Genomic DNA, 16,800 nt, shown 5'->3' with positions numbered 1-16,800 from the left:
TATCCTGTCTTGTTTCTTTCAGGTGTGCCATGATAGATTGCAAGATAGCATAAAAGTGTCGTGATAGCGCTGCCTTCAGAATCCAGTGCTTTGCCCCCAGGATCCCCAATTAGTTAGTGCAGTGGTGAGTAATCCCAGGCAGGTATTTTCCTTTTTTTATGTTGTCCTGAGAACCCTAACTTCTTATTAGCTCTACTCATGGTTGCAGCAGAGTCCCTTCCACTAGTATAGGGTAGAATTTCACTCTCACTCTCACTTGTGCTTGACAAAGAGGCAGAATCCTCCATTGACCAGGTATAATCCAATAATTAGTAGAAGCAATCTATTACCTCTACATCAGTGTTTTTCACATTCCGCCTGCTTTCCCTATTATGCTTTGACTTCTGGCGCCGTACTTGCCCCAAATTTTTGTCCTGGGTTTTCTTATTTCTGCTCAGTTTGGGTTCTCAGGGGGATTTTCCGTGTGGTCCTTCTGTATTTCTGCCTCCCCCCACTTACAATATCCTTTATTGCATTTTTCAGCTGGGTACTATTGCTAGAGTGAATATAGGTATCACCATTTTGACCTTCTTTGTTCCTTTACTTTCCCCGTCCAAATCACCTTTGTTAAGTGTCTCAGCCCTCCTTCACTGTTGTCTCGTATCTGTAGGCAGCCAGCCCCAACTAAGCTGGACATTGCTTGATTATGTATTGCCTGAGTAGTTATTGCCAGATTTTCATTTACCTGCAGGCTAGTCTTTAATGCTGTCTTCCGGTCCCTTTCATACAGATCCTCCGTCTCGCCATGCTCCTCGGTCCTAATTCCAGCTCCCAATGCTGGTTGCGGTTTTGAACCTCCAAATAGTTCCACAATTGTCGGACCGCGCAGGTGTTGTTGGGGCACTGACCCGCCCTTCCCCTTCCTCTGTGGAACGTTGTCCTTCCGGGTCTCGGTTTGCCCTCGGTGTCCAGGCTGTTCAGCCGCTGCCTCTGTCCCAGTGCATATCTCTGACACAGAGCGGGCGGATGTCGGGACCACAGTTAACGCTGGCTGCCGGTAGCCGGAGTCGCCCCTGTCTTCCCTCGAGTTGCCGGCTGCCCCTTCGGCTTCATCCTAACAGGGAAATGCATCTCCGAGCGGTAGCAATCAGAATGACTCAGTGTGCTTTAGAGCTTCTTGTAGGTTAGTAGGAGTTCTTGCTGTCCGGCTGCAATCCTGCAAGTGGGGGTGCAGCTACTAGTCTCTTCACTCAGCAATTTCAGCACAAAAATCAGGGCTTCCAACAGCATTCTTTATTTTAGTACCATGGGGCATATCTGGGGTCTCAGTAGATCAAGGCGTTACGAGCTGCGAATGGTCACCTCAGCCGACCACCATCTTGCTTTCCAATCCGATCTTTTTTTAGATATACCGCACCGTAGAATACCACCTACTTCCTGGCAGGGAACAGACATAGTAATCTTTACCAAAAAGGGGAAACCAGCGGAGCTGCCTGCCTCGTATCGCCCGATCTCTCTGATAAATTCTGATGCCAATATTTATTCAAAAGACTTAGCTAATCGGCTACAGAGGGTTATAGCCAAATTAGTCACACCATGGCAGCATGGTTTTGTACCAGGCAGGAGAACATCAGACTCAGTAAGACGAGTGATTTCACAATTGGATAGAGCAGCAGCAACAGGAGATGATATGGCTGTGATCCTCTTAGGTGCTGAGAAAGCTTTCGACGTGTGACACGGCAGTACTTCTGGGAAGTTTTATCAGAGAGAGGTTTTGGCTCACAACTAATTGCAGTCATCTTCGCGATGTATTTTAAGCCTTATGCACGGTTCAAGATGATGGGGAATACATCGGGGAAAATCGAGGTGGCCAGGGGGATGAGACAGGGATGCCCGTGCTCCCCAATTCTCTTCGCCTTGTATATAGATCCTTTAATCAATCAGATACTTCTAAACCTAGCAATTAAACCTATAACAAATAATTTATATGAGACCAAGGTTTTGGCCTATCGCTGTAATTACATCAGAGCCAGAGAAGGCAATTAAGGAAATTGAGAGCATGACAGAGGAATTTGGGAGTAGATCAGGGTATCATTTGAACAAGGGGAAGACATAAATAATTACCTCACGGCATTGCATCATGCAATACCAATGCAAAACTGACTCGGCCATGTATCTGGGGGTCAGGATAAGCTCTAACATTGATGCGATATGGCCTAGCAATCTTCATCTGGTGCTGGATAATATAGGCATGGAATTGAGGCACATGGATAAACTGCATCTACTAATCATAGGCAGGGTCAACGTACAAAAAGTGAAAATCTTCCCCAGAGTATTATATCTGTTTAGCTCTATCCCCCTTTAATTGACAGATACCATATTACAGAAAATTAATACAATATTCTCAAACTTTATATGGCACCACCAAAAAAACAGACGGGCATTGAAAACACTAACACTCCCGCAAGGAATATTGCACTAATCGCCTGAGGCTTGAGCCGGGCAGTTATTTTTATGCTCTGACACCAGCTTTTTAATATTTGTGTTGATTGCCCTGTGTGTCCTTTCCCCCCCAGCGCGCCGATTTTCGTGACGCCTGACGCTTCACCGATTTTAGGGTGAAGGCTCTGTTTTAAATTGTGATTTTAATACAATTTTGTTGCACTTTCCTAATCCTTCGCTGCCCCCCCCCCCGAGGGTCTGGCCGACATAAGGGGTGGTCTACCTGGGTCCCGGGCGAAGTGACGGCGGCGGCCATCTTGGGCAGGGCTTACCTCCCTGGGTGGACTGAGCCACCAGTATAAAAGCAAGGAAACAGGTCGAATCGCTCGAATATTGCACTAATCGCCTGAGGCTTGAGCTGGGCAGTTATTTTTATGCTCTGACACCAGCTTTTTAATATTTGTGTTGATTGCCCTGTGTGTCCTTTCCCACCCAGCACCAGCGCGCCGATTTTCGTGACGCCTGACGCTTCACCGATTTTAGGGTGAAGGCTCTGTTTTAAATTGTGATTTTAATACAATTTTGTTGCACTTTCCTAATCCTTAGCTGCCCCCCCCCCCCGAGGGTCTGGCCGACATAAGGGCTGGTCTACCTGGGTCCCGGGCGAAGTGACGGCGGCGGCCATCTTGGGCAGGGCTTACCTCCCTGGGTGGACTGAGCCACCAGTATAAAAGCAAGGAAACAGGTCGAATCGCTCGAATATTGCACTAATCGCCTGAGGCTTGAGCCGGGCAGTTATTTTTATGCTCTGACACCAGCTTTTTAATATTTGTGTTGATTGCCCTGTGTGTCCTTTCCCCCCCCCAGCACCAGCGCGCCGATTTTCGTGACGCCTGACGCTTCACCGATTTTAGGGTGAAGGCTCTGTTTTAAATTGTGATTTTAATACAATTTTGTTGCACTTTCCTAATCCTTCGCTGCCCCCCCCCCCCGAGGGTCTGGCCGACATAAGGGCTGGTCTACCTGGGTCCCGGGCGAAGTGACGGCGGCAGCCATCTTGGGCAGGGCTTACCTCCCTGGGTGGACTGAGCCACCAGTATAAAAGCAAACGGCTATGACTCCACGCAGCAGACGCGTTCAGCGGGTGCGCCGTATTCGCGCCGGAGTCAAGCCAGAGTCCAGCCCGTCAGCGCCCGTCCGCGACAGACCGGGGCGTGGGGCGAATTCTCTTGACAGGATGGCACCAGCTAGGCGTTCTTTACCATATACTCAACAGGAGCTTTTACAAATGCGCCCAAATGTGTTAACCGACTGTGTCCACTCTATTCAAGCTGATATACTACCGCCGGTATGCGGAACATGTAAGCAGGATCTCTTATCTCCTAGATTGCCTGCTGATGATGTACCCAAAACCAATATGATATTATTAAACTGTAGATCATTAAAGAAACATAAGCTCGAAATACACGATCTATTAGTTGCTGAGAACCCCGATGTGCTCTTCCTTACCGAGACTTGGATGGACGAAGACTCGTCTCCCGAGGCACTTGAGGCAACTCCTCCCGGGTACTGTCTACTTCGTCTAGACAGACACAAACAAAGAGGGGGGGGTTTAGCCCTCATGTACAAATCGGAGCTTGAATGCACCCTAGAGAAAGCCACCTTACATAATAGTGAAAGTGGCTTATTCACTATTAATATAGGGCCGAGAAATGTCATTCATGGGCTGTTGGTGTACAGGCCACCAGGGGCAGTAGGACAGTTTGGCAACCAGCTTTTAGAGTGCATTACTCAGGCGGCTCTTCGCTATAAAAAATGTATTATTCTAGGAGATCTCAATCTCCATTTTGATGACATGGTCTGTAAGAAAGCACAGGATGTGGCTAATGCCTTAACATCTTTGGGCCTCGATCTTAAATCTACAGCCCCCTCCCATCAACATGGTCATCTCCTGGATCCCATTTTTGCGAACTGGGATGGTATTAATATCTCTACTCCGGTTAGAATAATCTGGTCAGACCATTTTATTATCCCGTTCACAGTGGATAAAACCTTTTCAGACAACCCTCCTTCTAAACCCCCTCCCTGAAACGTAGAAAATTGAAGAATTTTAATCAAGAAATCTTCAGACGTGCTCTCCAAAAAAATCCCCCTTCCCACAGTAACTCTTTGGAGGAGGCCTGGAATAATTACGAAACATGGGTGACCACCGCACTCGATGAGACTGCTCCGTGGACAACCAACCCCCCTGTTAGGCAATCTAAAACCGCCCCATGGTTTTCGGAACCACTCAAATTGGCTAGATCTAGATGCAAAAATCTAGAACGTAGGTGGAGAGCACAGAATAACCCTGAGGACAAACTGCACTACAAAAGAGAACTGAATACTTATAAGAAAATGCTGAGAGCAGAAAAAAGCTTCTACCTTAAAAACAGAATCGATTCTGCTAAGAACCGTACTAAAGAACTCTTTACCATCTATAGAGAGCTTACGGTTCCTACTAGGCTGGAGGCCCAAGATACTTATTCAGAAGAGCTGTGCGATTCTATAGCAGATTTTTTCATAAGTAAGATTGATAAAATCTACGCCACCTTTACGAAAGATGACATCCAGATACCTGAACAGGCAGAAGCTATAAACACCTACACGGAGAACCCCTGCCTCTCTTGTTTTGTCACTCCTGAGAAACAAGATTTAGTAAGCATTGCCAACAGCATTCAATCTGGCTCCCCCAGCGATGTATGCTCCCCGGCTTGCTTTAAAGGAGTATTGGAAACCACAATAATTGACCAGATCAGCCTTATTATTTCACTCTCCTTTAATGAATGTCAGGTACTGGATGCGTGGAAAACTGCTCAGGTAATCCCCCTTAAAAAAAAACCAATATCCACATCACTCAGTTTCAGAATCTCCGCCCCATCTCCCTCCTCCCTTTTTGCTCTAAAATTATTGAGAAGGTGGTGAATAAACAGCTCATGAGCTTCTTGGAGGAACATTCGCTCCTGCATCCCACTCAATCGGGCTTTAGAGCAGGACACTCCACTGAATCAGCCCTTCTTTTTTCCACCGAAGGCTTGAGGAGTATAGTGGATGATGGAGAGACAGCAGCGTTGGTTTTATTAGATCTCAGTGCAGCGTTTGACACCGTGCTGCACTCAACGCTGCTGTCTCGGCTGGCGGGTATCGGAGTGAAGGAAATGGCCTTGGCGTGGCTGGAGTCGTTCTTGACTAACAGGAGCTTCCAAATGCACTGCCCCCCCTTTAAATCCTCTCGCAGAAATGTAGGCCATGGGGTTCCACAGGGCTCGAGTCTGAGCCCTACTTTATTTAACATTTATATGGCACCCCTGGCCTGCATAGTGGAGAGTTTCGGGGTGGGCATTGTCAGCTACGCCGACGACACACAACTGCTGCTTAAGCTCACGCCTGAGTGTAGAGAGGATGCCACCAACTTCTCAAGCTGCCTATCATCTGTAGCAGCTTGGATGAACCACAACTGTCTTCGCCTTAATGGCGACAAAACCGAGCTGCTGATAGTGGGGAAATCAGCTTCAGTATGGTCGCATATGTGGTGGCCTACAGAACTGGGCAGCCCCCCTAGCCCTGTGGAGTCAGTGCGCAATTTGGGAATTATACTGGACTCAGAGCTTTCATATAAAACCCATGTGAACAAAGTAACGGCCAAATGCTTCAGTATACTGAAAGCCCTCCGTAAGATCTTGGATCTTTTGCCAATTGAGTCTAGAAAGACTATTGTCCATGCTTTGGTCACCCCTCATTTTGATTTCGGAAATGCTTTGCTCCTAGGTTTGAGCCAAAAAGGATTATACCAACTTCAATGTGCTCAAAATGCCGCAGCTCGCTTGGTTCTTAAACTTCCTCGCAGAGCGTCAGGTAAATATGCTCTATCCAAACTCCATTGGTTACCTATAAGAGAGCGGATTAAATTTAAGTCCCTCTGTTTCGCTCATCGCATCGCTCAGGGCAAGGGCCCGGCCTATCTCCTTAACCTTCTGACGATACACCGACCCACCAGAGATTTGAGATCAGCCGGCAGGATGATGTTCAAACTTCCTAAAATCACTAGAGCCAGGATGGGCGGACGCTCGTTCAGATTTTTAGCGGCTAAATGCTGGAACAATCTCCCGCTCGATCTACGGATGGAGCCCTCCGAGAGTACGTTCCGTAGAAAACTCAAAACCTTTCTTTTCCCTCATGTTTAACTCTTGTGTTACGTCCGTCTCTTATATGTTCTGCCTTTGTCTCGCCCCTTAGCTTTTTTGTGCAGTATTCAGCGCGGGGACACACTGTTTTGGGTAACCAGGCGCTTAATAAATGGTTTTAATAATAAATAATAATAAAATAATAATAATAGACAGGGGGTGGGCTGTTACCAACTTGCTGTTTTATTACTGGCCAGCTGCCCTGCAACAGAAGGGCACTTTGCTTATGACAGATAGGCCGAGAAGTGAGGAATCAAATCTACCTACCATCTATGACTTAGTGGTTGGGAAAGAGGTGGTGGGGCGGTTAGTTAGGCAGCTGGAACCCAGTTACTGTAAAACAAAAACACAGTTTAGGTGTATAAAGGCTGCCCAGAAGATCTGTGGCAAAGTCAGTAGAGGCCACTCCTTCTCCTTCCTCACGACCAGAGCCTGGAACGCCCTTCCACTCCACCTTCGACAGACAACATCGCTTCCCATCTTTGTAACAAACCTCAAAACTTGGCTCTTCGACAGACCCCCTCCTTGATGGATTGAAACCTGCCCCTCCTACCCCCAGTGCCTTGAGACCATTACGGGAGAGTAGTTGTGCTTAACAAATGCCTGATTGATTGATTAGATTATTAAAAATCCCAAAATGCAATGGGTATTCACCTTTATGGCGCCCCTCCCTCCTCCCAGCGGAGATATATGATGTCATGGGTAGAGGTTGGGAGCGTGCCGAAATAGTAAGGATAGTAAGCCTATTTAATAACTCAGAGATCATCCCATTTTCAGTACTAGTTCAAAACCTGGGGATATATAATAGGATGCGGTTCAAATACATACAGATCAGGGAGCGTTTAAGGAGTTTGCCTACATGGTCTTTCAACCTGAGGGAAATACCATTATTAGAAACGATATACAGGGGGGATGGTAGGATCAGAGATTATTATACGATATTATTAGAAACCCTCCACGATGATTTGGAAAAAACGGAGGTGAAATGGGCAGAAAAAACTGGGGGATGAGGAGATCGATCTCGATATGTCGATTGAACTAGGGAAGAAGATCTTTCTGTCAGCAAATCTAAAGGCCCTGCATTACAAAACCCTCTTCAACCTGTATTATACCCCTGGGAAACTTTTCAAATGGGGGAAAAGGGAGAAGGGCAACTGTCCTAGATTCCAAACTGGTCCTGCAGACAGCATGGACATGTTTTATGCATGTAGTAAATTGATGCCTTTAAACACTGGTATAGAAAATGTTTGGCAGCAAATAACTTAAAAGCCGATCCCAGTCAGCCCACCTCTGATGCTATTGGGTTATGATAGTCGAGCTAGTTTGCTGACATCACAAGGGGCTTTTGTATTAATTACAATAGCCATAGCTAGGTTATTGTTAGCTACGGCATGGAAGGATACCGAGCCCCCCATGTATCAGGCATGTTTCCTCAGCTCGCTAAGTATCTATACTCAGGAAACGGCACTATATAAGAGCAAGGGCCTTTGGGCCAGGGAGAAGGGCTGAAAGATCTGTGCACTTATGACCACGTGGCTCAGCAATATGACAGGATAAAGAGACTGGCACAAGTGTAGTCCGCTGTAGTACAATGGACGAAACAGTTACTTCTCCTAGAGGCTAGCCGGGGATCTCAGGATTGGTGTCAGGGATTAACTTTGGATAGACTGGGAGACTGTAAAATGGACTTAATGTATAAAAGTGGCTTATTTACTTTGGGTTTTTATTTTGACAAACATGTATATTATGCTATTGATGAATTTGCAAATTATTTATTGATGAAATTATCGAAACTGTAATGTATTTCATATTCATAATCATATAATCCCCATGGCGGCACAAAATATAAATTTATAAGCTCACTGCTCTCGCCTCCTTTCTTTTCTGCTCTGTCCTTCCTCTCCCACATTTTTCTGACTGCTTTCTCCTGCTTTTGCCCCATTTTTACTGCTTTCTCCTTCCTCTCACTCATTTTTGTGAGTGTTTTTTCATGCTTTTGCTTATTTTAATGCTTTTCCCGGGCCTCAGTTCCACATTTTGTGATTACAAGCAAATCACTTAATCCCGTTTACTGTTGGCTTCCCGTCCACCTCCCGCTCATCGCTGCTTGCCCCACTGAACTCTCTTGCACAGATACCCTCCTCCACCGACTTTGATTTTCACATTTTCTTTGCACAGTTTTATGTCGTGCCAACACCACCCAAAGGTATTGGAGTTAGCACTAGATTTTTTTGTGTGCAGGTTTATGAAACACCAACACCGCTGAAAGGTATTAGAGCGCTTTATATTAGCAATGATTACTTTGCACTACATTCATTTTTGTAGGCACAGCACGATTAAGTGATTTGCCCCATTTTTGGGAGTGCTTTTTCATTTCATTTGCCTTGTTTTTTACTGCTTTCTCTTTCCTCTCGACTCTATGCTTTCTCCTTCCTCTCACTCATTTTTGTGAGTGCTTTCTCCTACTTATGCCATGTTTTTACTGCTTTTTTCTTAGTCTCCCCCATTGCTCTGACTGTTTTATCCTGCTTTTGCCCAGTTTTTGCTGATTTTGCTCTTTTTTACTGCTTTCTCCTTCATCTCCGCCCATTTTTCTGACTGATTTTGCCCCGATTTTGACCTTCCTCCCCCTATGTTTTTTTTTCTTTCCCACGTTTTTCTATAACAATACAAACTGAGCCCAGGCAGCACACTAAAACATGTAGCTGGCTGCCACTGCTGCCAGAACAGGTTTGCAAGGGAAAGGTGGTAGTATGGGACCAAAAAACACCAGAACTGAAGTGAAGTAAGTGAAACGTGGCCCTCTCTGCAGCACTGAGCACGACACACACACTGCTTACCTGTACTCTCTCTTTCTCTCTGGAGGAGCCTTTGCAGCCCTAGTGCACACTTGCTGGGGGCTGAGACCGGGGTCAGGTCGGAGTCGGACCATAATTAGTACAGCTCATGACTCGTCACCAGTTAGGCAATGCAGACAGGCGGCTATCATTGGTAGCGGTCAGCTACCCAATGAAAGTGCTGCCTTGTCTGCCTGCAATGGCGCCTGCTGTGGACCGCTAGAGCCTGAATGTCATTGGCAGCTGAGCGCTGCGCTACTGAGAGAGACGATTCTTATTGGTAGTATAGCGCTCAGCTACCAATGACAGTTTTTGCCCAACAATGGCGCCGCACCACCCGTAACTAGACTCTAGTTAGGGCCCGCGGTGCATGCACCATTAATTTGTAATGTTGCACTAGTCTACTTTTCTAGTTTAGTGCCACTAGACTAGATGAGCCACTGGTACGGACGATGGTCATAGAGTGTTACTGCAGCCAGCCGGGCCCGCTGAGTGATACAGGTGAGTCGACTGGCAAGCATCCCTCCTTGTTGTCCCCCCCCCCACCCCCCCCCACCCGCAAACACCAATGCGGCACACATAATGGAGCCAAAGAGGAGTTGCATCAGGGAGACGTTGTAAATAATAATTTGGTAAAAAATATTTACAAGATTCTTTTAAATAGATTAGAAATAATTGTAAATATATTTCCATTTATAGAAGGTACGGAAGGATAAATGAGACAGTGAGGCACAATGCTGAGGTGAGATGGCACGGCTGGTCAATCAGCCAAAATGAACCTTGCCAATAATGTTCACGTCAGTCGCACACTGCAGGAAGCGATGACTGGAATGGAGGTATGGGGCCGGGGTTATGTCAAGGCAGCACAATCTGTTCTGAAAAAAACCTTATCCTGCACGGTAACATCTGTTGTAATACAGCATGAGGTCCCTGGTGCCACTGATGTGGGGGCAGTATTGGCGGAAATACGCGGGGCACTGAGGGCATTGGCCCCCACAACCCCGAATGCAGTGGCAGGAGTGCAGGTACCTGGGACGAATGCTGTGGGGGCCAGCGCATGGCTCAGCATCTGTAGTATCGACTGCGCCTGAGATTCTCAGGGGGTCAAGCGACTTAACGCAGGGGTCCACAGCGGGCATACTGGCTTCAATTGCAGCGTTGTTAGGGCAGTTAGCCGCACCTGCTTCTGGGAGTCAGGGCAGTAACACCTCAGTGGCCCCGTGGGCACCAGCAACAGGTTTTGGGGGCACCTTGAGTGAGTTGCACAGACAGACAGATCTCTTGGTGAAGATGCAGGCGAAAGAGGTTCCAAGCACAGTCCCCATGGCAGTGGGTCAGGAGGCCCCTGCAAAAGTTGCCCAACAGGTAAGGGGCCTGAGGCTACTGATAAGAATAAGAGTAGCGGTGGGAAAACCTTGGGGGGACAGGACACGCTACTTTCAAAGCCTGGGAAATTAGCATCTCATGTCCCGACTGATGTTGAAGAAAAGATTTGGAAAGGGAAGTTTATCGGTATATTCTCACTGATAACGCCTAAAAGGAGTGATGTGGAGGTTAAGGACAGGGAGGGGAAGGATAGCTCTTCCAAGGAGAGAAAGCCAAAGGTTGAGGAGTCAATTATGAATTGGCTCTTTGGGTTTAATGTTTTTGCAACAGTGATTCTGGAGAAGAGGCCTGAGTGAGCACCGCAATTGATATTTTACTCAAAAAAAATTGTGAAGGCACATGCAATGTATGGGGGGATGGCATGGTCAGATTACGATAGGGATTTTAGATGGGCAAAGGTAGAGGATCCGGAGATTGACTGGGACCAGACAGAGGTGAATGTTTTGTTAGAAAGTGTGAATAAAAAGATGCCAATGAAACAGCCCTTTCGGACAACACAACGGGGATAGAGGAAGACAAAAGTGACCTGTTGGGCATTCAACCTAAAAATGTATATGCGGACAGCCGGAACGTGTAAGTTCAAACATGCCTGTGCCTTTTGTGGCCACCCATCACATCCCGAATTTAAATGTATTAAAAAGTCCAAAGACAGGGGGAGGGACCCCAAGGTGTCATCCCAATAGGTCTTTGCCCACTCCAGTTGAAATTGAGAAACTGATTTTTTTGACTGAATCAATATCCCAATAGGAATGCAGCCCATTTGCTTTACCAGGGTTTTTCTAGGAGTATTCACATTCCTGCACAAGGGTTTCCACCTGTGAAGCATTGCAAGAACTTACTGTCTGCATGCAACCACGCAACTGTGGTGGCCCAACAATTGGAGAAAGAAGGCGCGCTGGGTAGGATAGCGGGCCCCTTCACCACCACACCATGGCATAATTTTGTTTGTTCACCACTAGGGTTGGTGCCTAAAAAAGAACCAGGCCAGTTCAGAATGAGCCATAATTTGTCTGTGCCAAAAGACGCTTCAGTTAACGACGCGATAGACCGTGCGCAATGCTCAGTGACTTACTTTTCTTTTGACGCCGCTTTGCAAACATTTTTTGGCCTATGCCTCAATGCCTTCATGGCAAAAACTGACATTGAGTCAGTTTCCAGCTCATGCCAGTGAATCCTGAGGATTATCATTTACTGGGTTTTCAATTTAAGGGCCATTACTTCTATGATTACTTTGAGCTGTTCAGTTCAATGTTGCCCTGGTTGTTCACTTTCAGATCAGGTCACACGGATGTTGTCCACTATTTGGATGACTTCATGGTGATGGGCCCATCATCTTCAGCAATTTGTGGGCAGGCCTTGGGAGAGCTAGGGGAAATGTTTGAAGAGTTTGGAGTCCTTCTAACACCTGAGAAGACAGTGGGCCCTGCGACATGCATGGTGTTCCTTGGGATTGAGATCAACACTGTTAGAGGGGAGTGCAGGCTACTGTTGGACAAGGCACATGCCTTTTCACAGGCAATTGATTCGGCTCTGCAGGGCGCAAAAGTGCATGTACATCAACTCCAAGTATTAGTAGTCCTGTTAAATTTTGCGTTGCACATCATACCTATGGGTCACCCCTTCTCCAGATCAATTGCGAGAGCAATGTCTGGGCGGCTGATAAACATCACCATACTAGGTTGCGTACATAAGTGAAGGACTACTTGAGGGTTTGGCGTGAGTTCTTGAGGGATTTCAATGGAAAGGTGGTTTGGCCAGCGCCACCGGTTACCAGTGAGGCTTTGGGTCTGTTAACCAATTCAGCAGGTAGTGTTGGTTTTGGGGCAGTGTTGGGACTTCGCTGGTGCAGGGACAATTGGCCAGCAGCTTGGCATGAATGTGGGCTGACAAGAAAGATTGCCTTTTTGGAATTATTTCCCATTGTAGTGGCAGTCACGGTCTGGTCAGACGTCTCTTGCAACATAGTTTTTTTTGGTCAGACAACATATCGGTAGTGGAGGCTATTAATAGGCAGGGGGCCTCTTGTACCCATGTTCTAAGGTTTTTGAAGCATTTGGTGCTGTTATGTTTGAAATTAAATTTGATATTTAGAGCAGCACATATCTCAGCGGTTGAGAATCTGGGAGCTGATGCTTTGTCTTGGTCCAAGTTGCAGGATTTCCGGAAGTTCCAGCCCCAAGCAGCGGACCAGATGACAGTGTTCCTGAAATCTCTGTGGAAGATAGGAACCCTGCACTAGCGGGTCTCTTAGGGGCCTCCCAGAGCGAGCGCACCCGGAAGGCATATGAACATAATTTTAAAGCTTAGAGGTTTTTTGTGCAGCTGCAAGGGATTGTGAGCATGTTCTCATCAGAAGCAATATGTGGCTTCTTACAGGAGCTTAGGGAGCAAGGCAGACCAGTGTCTACCGCAAGGGCCCACTTAGCAGCGGTTGTTTTATTTTTGCTAAGCTATCGGGAGTTCAGGATGGGGGGAACTCATTCTTAGGCAGGAAGGCACTAACGGGGTGGGCCAGATTAGAGGGGGTGAAGAAAGATGACAGAAGGCCCCTGGACTGGCACATGCTGGGTGATATAGCTGAGACCCTGCAAGCTATATGCTCATCAGCTATGAGACAGCCCTATTTGCTGCCGCTTTCACATTAGCCTTTTATGGGGCTTTCAGGGTGGGCGAACTTGTGGGGATTTCCAGAATATATATGGCAGGGGCTCTGCAGGATGTGAAACTAAGTCAAGAGGGCCTTGCCATCATGTTACGAAGATCTAATACAATTCATTTGGGCACTGGGACTACGTTCCAGCTTAAACCTGCCACGGTGACCTTAGTGTGCCCGGTTACGCCGATGGCAGCTTACTTGGCAATTCGTCCACAAGGGCAGAAGCTCACCCTGTTTATCCATGAGCAGGGAGGGTGCTTATCAATATTCCAATTCAGGGCAGTTTACTCAGGGTTGGGGCGGCAAACTTGGCTGCAGGTGCAGGTCTGGGTGCAGGTCTGTCAGTCAACGAGGTGAAGCGTTTGGGTCAATGGTCTTCTTCATGTTTCAAGCTCTTTGTGCATCCTGACCTATTGTGACATGGCTCAGAATGCTTGTGTGTGGCCATTCTAACGTCTTTTCTCTCTTCCTGCAGTACCATGCCGTCTAAAGTAATATGGGTGTTGGGACACCCTTTCATGCGGTGGGCTGCTTACCGATTGCAACAGCAACATAGGTCGATGCCGGTGTGTTTGGAAGGGAAGTCGTTCCACTGGTAGGGCGTTGGGGGCCTCAGAGTCGGGCAGCTGCGGCAGTTGGTGGAAGAGACGAAGGTGAACAAGGGACTCCAGTCCCCGGATTTAATCATCCTCCATTTGGGCAGCAACAACATGGTGGCCCTTGATCCATGGGCTGTCAGGGAGGCTTTACTGATGGAATTTGCATGGTTGGGGAGAACATTCCCTGGGGCACGGATCGCATGGTCGTTCATGATCCCGTGGGGTACCTGAGGGCCCGGAGTGAGGTCAAGTGATTTGAATGTTTCAGTGAGAAGACTGAAAGGAGAATTGGCCAAACTCTGTCCCGGGCAGGGCCGACTGTGTCACATACCTCACCGATTGCTCAGACGGGACCAGATGTTCCATTGTGATGGTATACACTTGCCAACATTGGAACAGACTTATGGATTGATGGCATTTGGTTGTTTGTGAGAAAGTTATTCTGTGGTGGGGTGGGCGAAGGGCTGGTTGGCCCTAGTCACCCTTGTGGCGGTAAGGAGACCACAGAAATGGACTTGCATTGTCAACGGGAGTCTTCCTACATACTCCCTAGGCCAGGAGTGAAGGGGGTAAGCTCACCCCAGAGAGAATGGGGACACCGGCTGGTGGCACAGGCACCAGGTTACAAACTAGGGCACAGAGCTGCAGCCCCTGGGTATATACTAGGAATCCTCCCCTGAGGCAGCCTGGTGGTAGAGGGGTGAGCCTCTAGGGTAGCAGACAAGGATGAGATGGCAGGGGCTCACCTCTCAAGGATGCGGGTGGGTTATGCCTTGCGTGGTTCTCAGTTGGGGGACGCGAGCCAAAGGGCCCCTTAGTGCTGGAGCGATAGATAATTTTGCCAATAAATAAAATCTGTCATTTCTTGCTGATGGTTTATGATGCTAGGATAAAAAATGAAATGTAAATATTGCTTAGTGATCTAGTTAATAAATATGCATCGTAGGAAATGTGAATTTGATTAGATAAATATTGTCATGTTTATTGGTGATTGTTTGATTAAACATGGCCTCTTTTTACCCACAAATATGCTAATCAAGTCTTGATTTGTGGGTTCCATGGGGGCGGGACGGGGGTCAACCTGGTGGGTCCGGGTCCAATGAAAAAGCCCGATCTGTAAGAAAAGTGCGCCATTAGGATACGGTGCCCTGGGATCCAGGCCACACCCTTCTGACTCGGCGGTCACCTGATTGGCGGACGTGAGGAAGGAATTGCCTCCAGGGCAGGACGCGAGGTCACTTCCAGCCAGAACTGGCAATGGGGGAGGTGTAGGTGGGGCCTATTTAAGGTGCCTTCCCTGCGCCATCATCCTCTCTTCCTTCAGCGCCGGCCCCTCCTCACGGTGGACTTCGTCACAATCTCCCACCCACCCATCCCTTAGAGTTAGAGTTTGGGTGAATGTAGGAAATTGATCTGTATGTTGGGGTAAGGAGACCACAGAAATGGACCTGCATTGTTAACGGGAGTCCTTCTGCAAACTCCCTAGGACAGTACTGAGGGGGAGAGACAGTAAGCTCACCCCAGAGAGAATGGGGACACCGGCTGGTGGCAAAGGCACCAGGTTATAAACCAGGGCACGGGGCTGCGGCCCCTGGGTATATCCTACAAGCCCTCCCCTTAGACAGCCTGGTGGTGGAGGGGTGGGCCCCTAGGGTAGCAGACAAGGATGAGATGGAAGGGGCTCACCTCTCAAGGAACCATGGTGGGGCATGCCTTGCGTGGTTCTCAGTTGGGGGACGTGAGCCAGAGGGCCCCTTAGTGCTGGAGAGATAGAGAATTTTGTAAATAAATAAAATCTGTCATTTCTTGCAGATGGTTTATGATACTAGGATCAAAAATGAAATGTAAATATTGCTTAGTGATCTAGTTGATAAATACGCATTGTAGGATATGTGAATTTGATTAGATAAATATTGTCATGTTTATTGGTGATTGTTTGATTAAAAACATGGTCTCTGTTTACCCACAGTTCTGGCAATCAAGTCTTGATTCGTGGGTTCCGTGGGGGCGGGACCGGTGTCAACCTGGGGGGTCCGGGTCATATAAGCAACATGGAATACAAACAAAGGTGAAGTAAGTAAAGCCTAATGTCTACAGTCATTTATTGTGCTTCTTTATAAATATATTTTACTTGAGACGCGAGGTGGGCAGTTGCAGATCCATAAAGCTATTTTTCATGGCATCATGGGCAGGTACAGTGTATTACTGGCACACATTGTCCACTATCCTCAAACATAGATGTAATTTGTTCAGTCTTTTTACACCTTAAATGGCAACATTATTTTCGGAGCATATCGTGTCTTTGCTTTTTAATCTTAGCCATTTGATAATGCACACACCGAGGAGAAATACGATGGCTTAAAGAGAACATTTTTATTGAAGCTGGAGCATTTCAAGCATGAGACACTGTATGTAAAATAATGACTATGGATGGAGAATGATGGCAAGTAGATCAAAGAAAGTAGGATATGATGGGTGGGCAGGTACAGATACAGTTAGGACAGGAATAGACGGCTCAACTCTTTTTACATTACACAAATGTACAATCTTAGACAAATAAAGGGGTATGTCCAAAATTACACATTAGAAACAACTTATCAGGTAGGAAAGGTAAATTGTTCCAATACTGGACCAAACCTCCCTCCTTATTTAGAGCTGTCGCAATAAACTTTACTTCA

The 16,800-nt window shown here is 47.1% G+C and overlaps 1 long non-coding RNA gene across 3 annotated transcripts in view; it reads right to left on the bottom strand.

The window, feature by feature from the left end:
- The window catches only part of LOC144827293 (uncharacterized), a 294,446-nt gene extending 284,832 nt beyond the window's left edge, over positions 1 to 9,614 (bottom strand). For all 3 annotated transcript variants that reach the window (XR_013610121.1, XR_013610122.1, XR_013610123.1), the window contains exon 1: positions 9,485 to 9,614. This is a non-coding gene — a long non-coding RNA (uncharacterized LOC144827293). The remainder of the gene's footprint in view (positions 1 to 9,484) is intronic.
- Positions 9,615 to 16,800: the final 7,186 nt, after the last annotated feature.

The sequence above is a fragment of the Lissotriton helveticus genome, chromosome 4_1 (genome assembly GCF_964261635.1).
Source record: "Lissotriton helveticus chromosome 4_1, aLisHel1.1, whole genome shotgun sequence".
In the NCBI taxonomy this organism is placed as follows: Eukaryota; Metazoa; Chordata; class Amphibia; order Caudata; family Salamandridae; genus Lissotriton; species Lissotriton helveticus.
The sequence above is the reverse complement of the archived record's forward strand: the minus strand, read 5'-3'. Positions and strand labels throughout refer to the sequence as shown.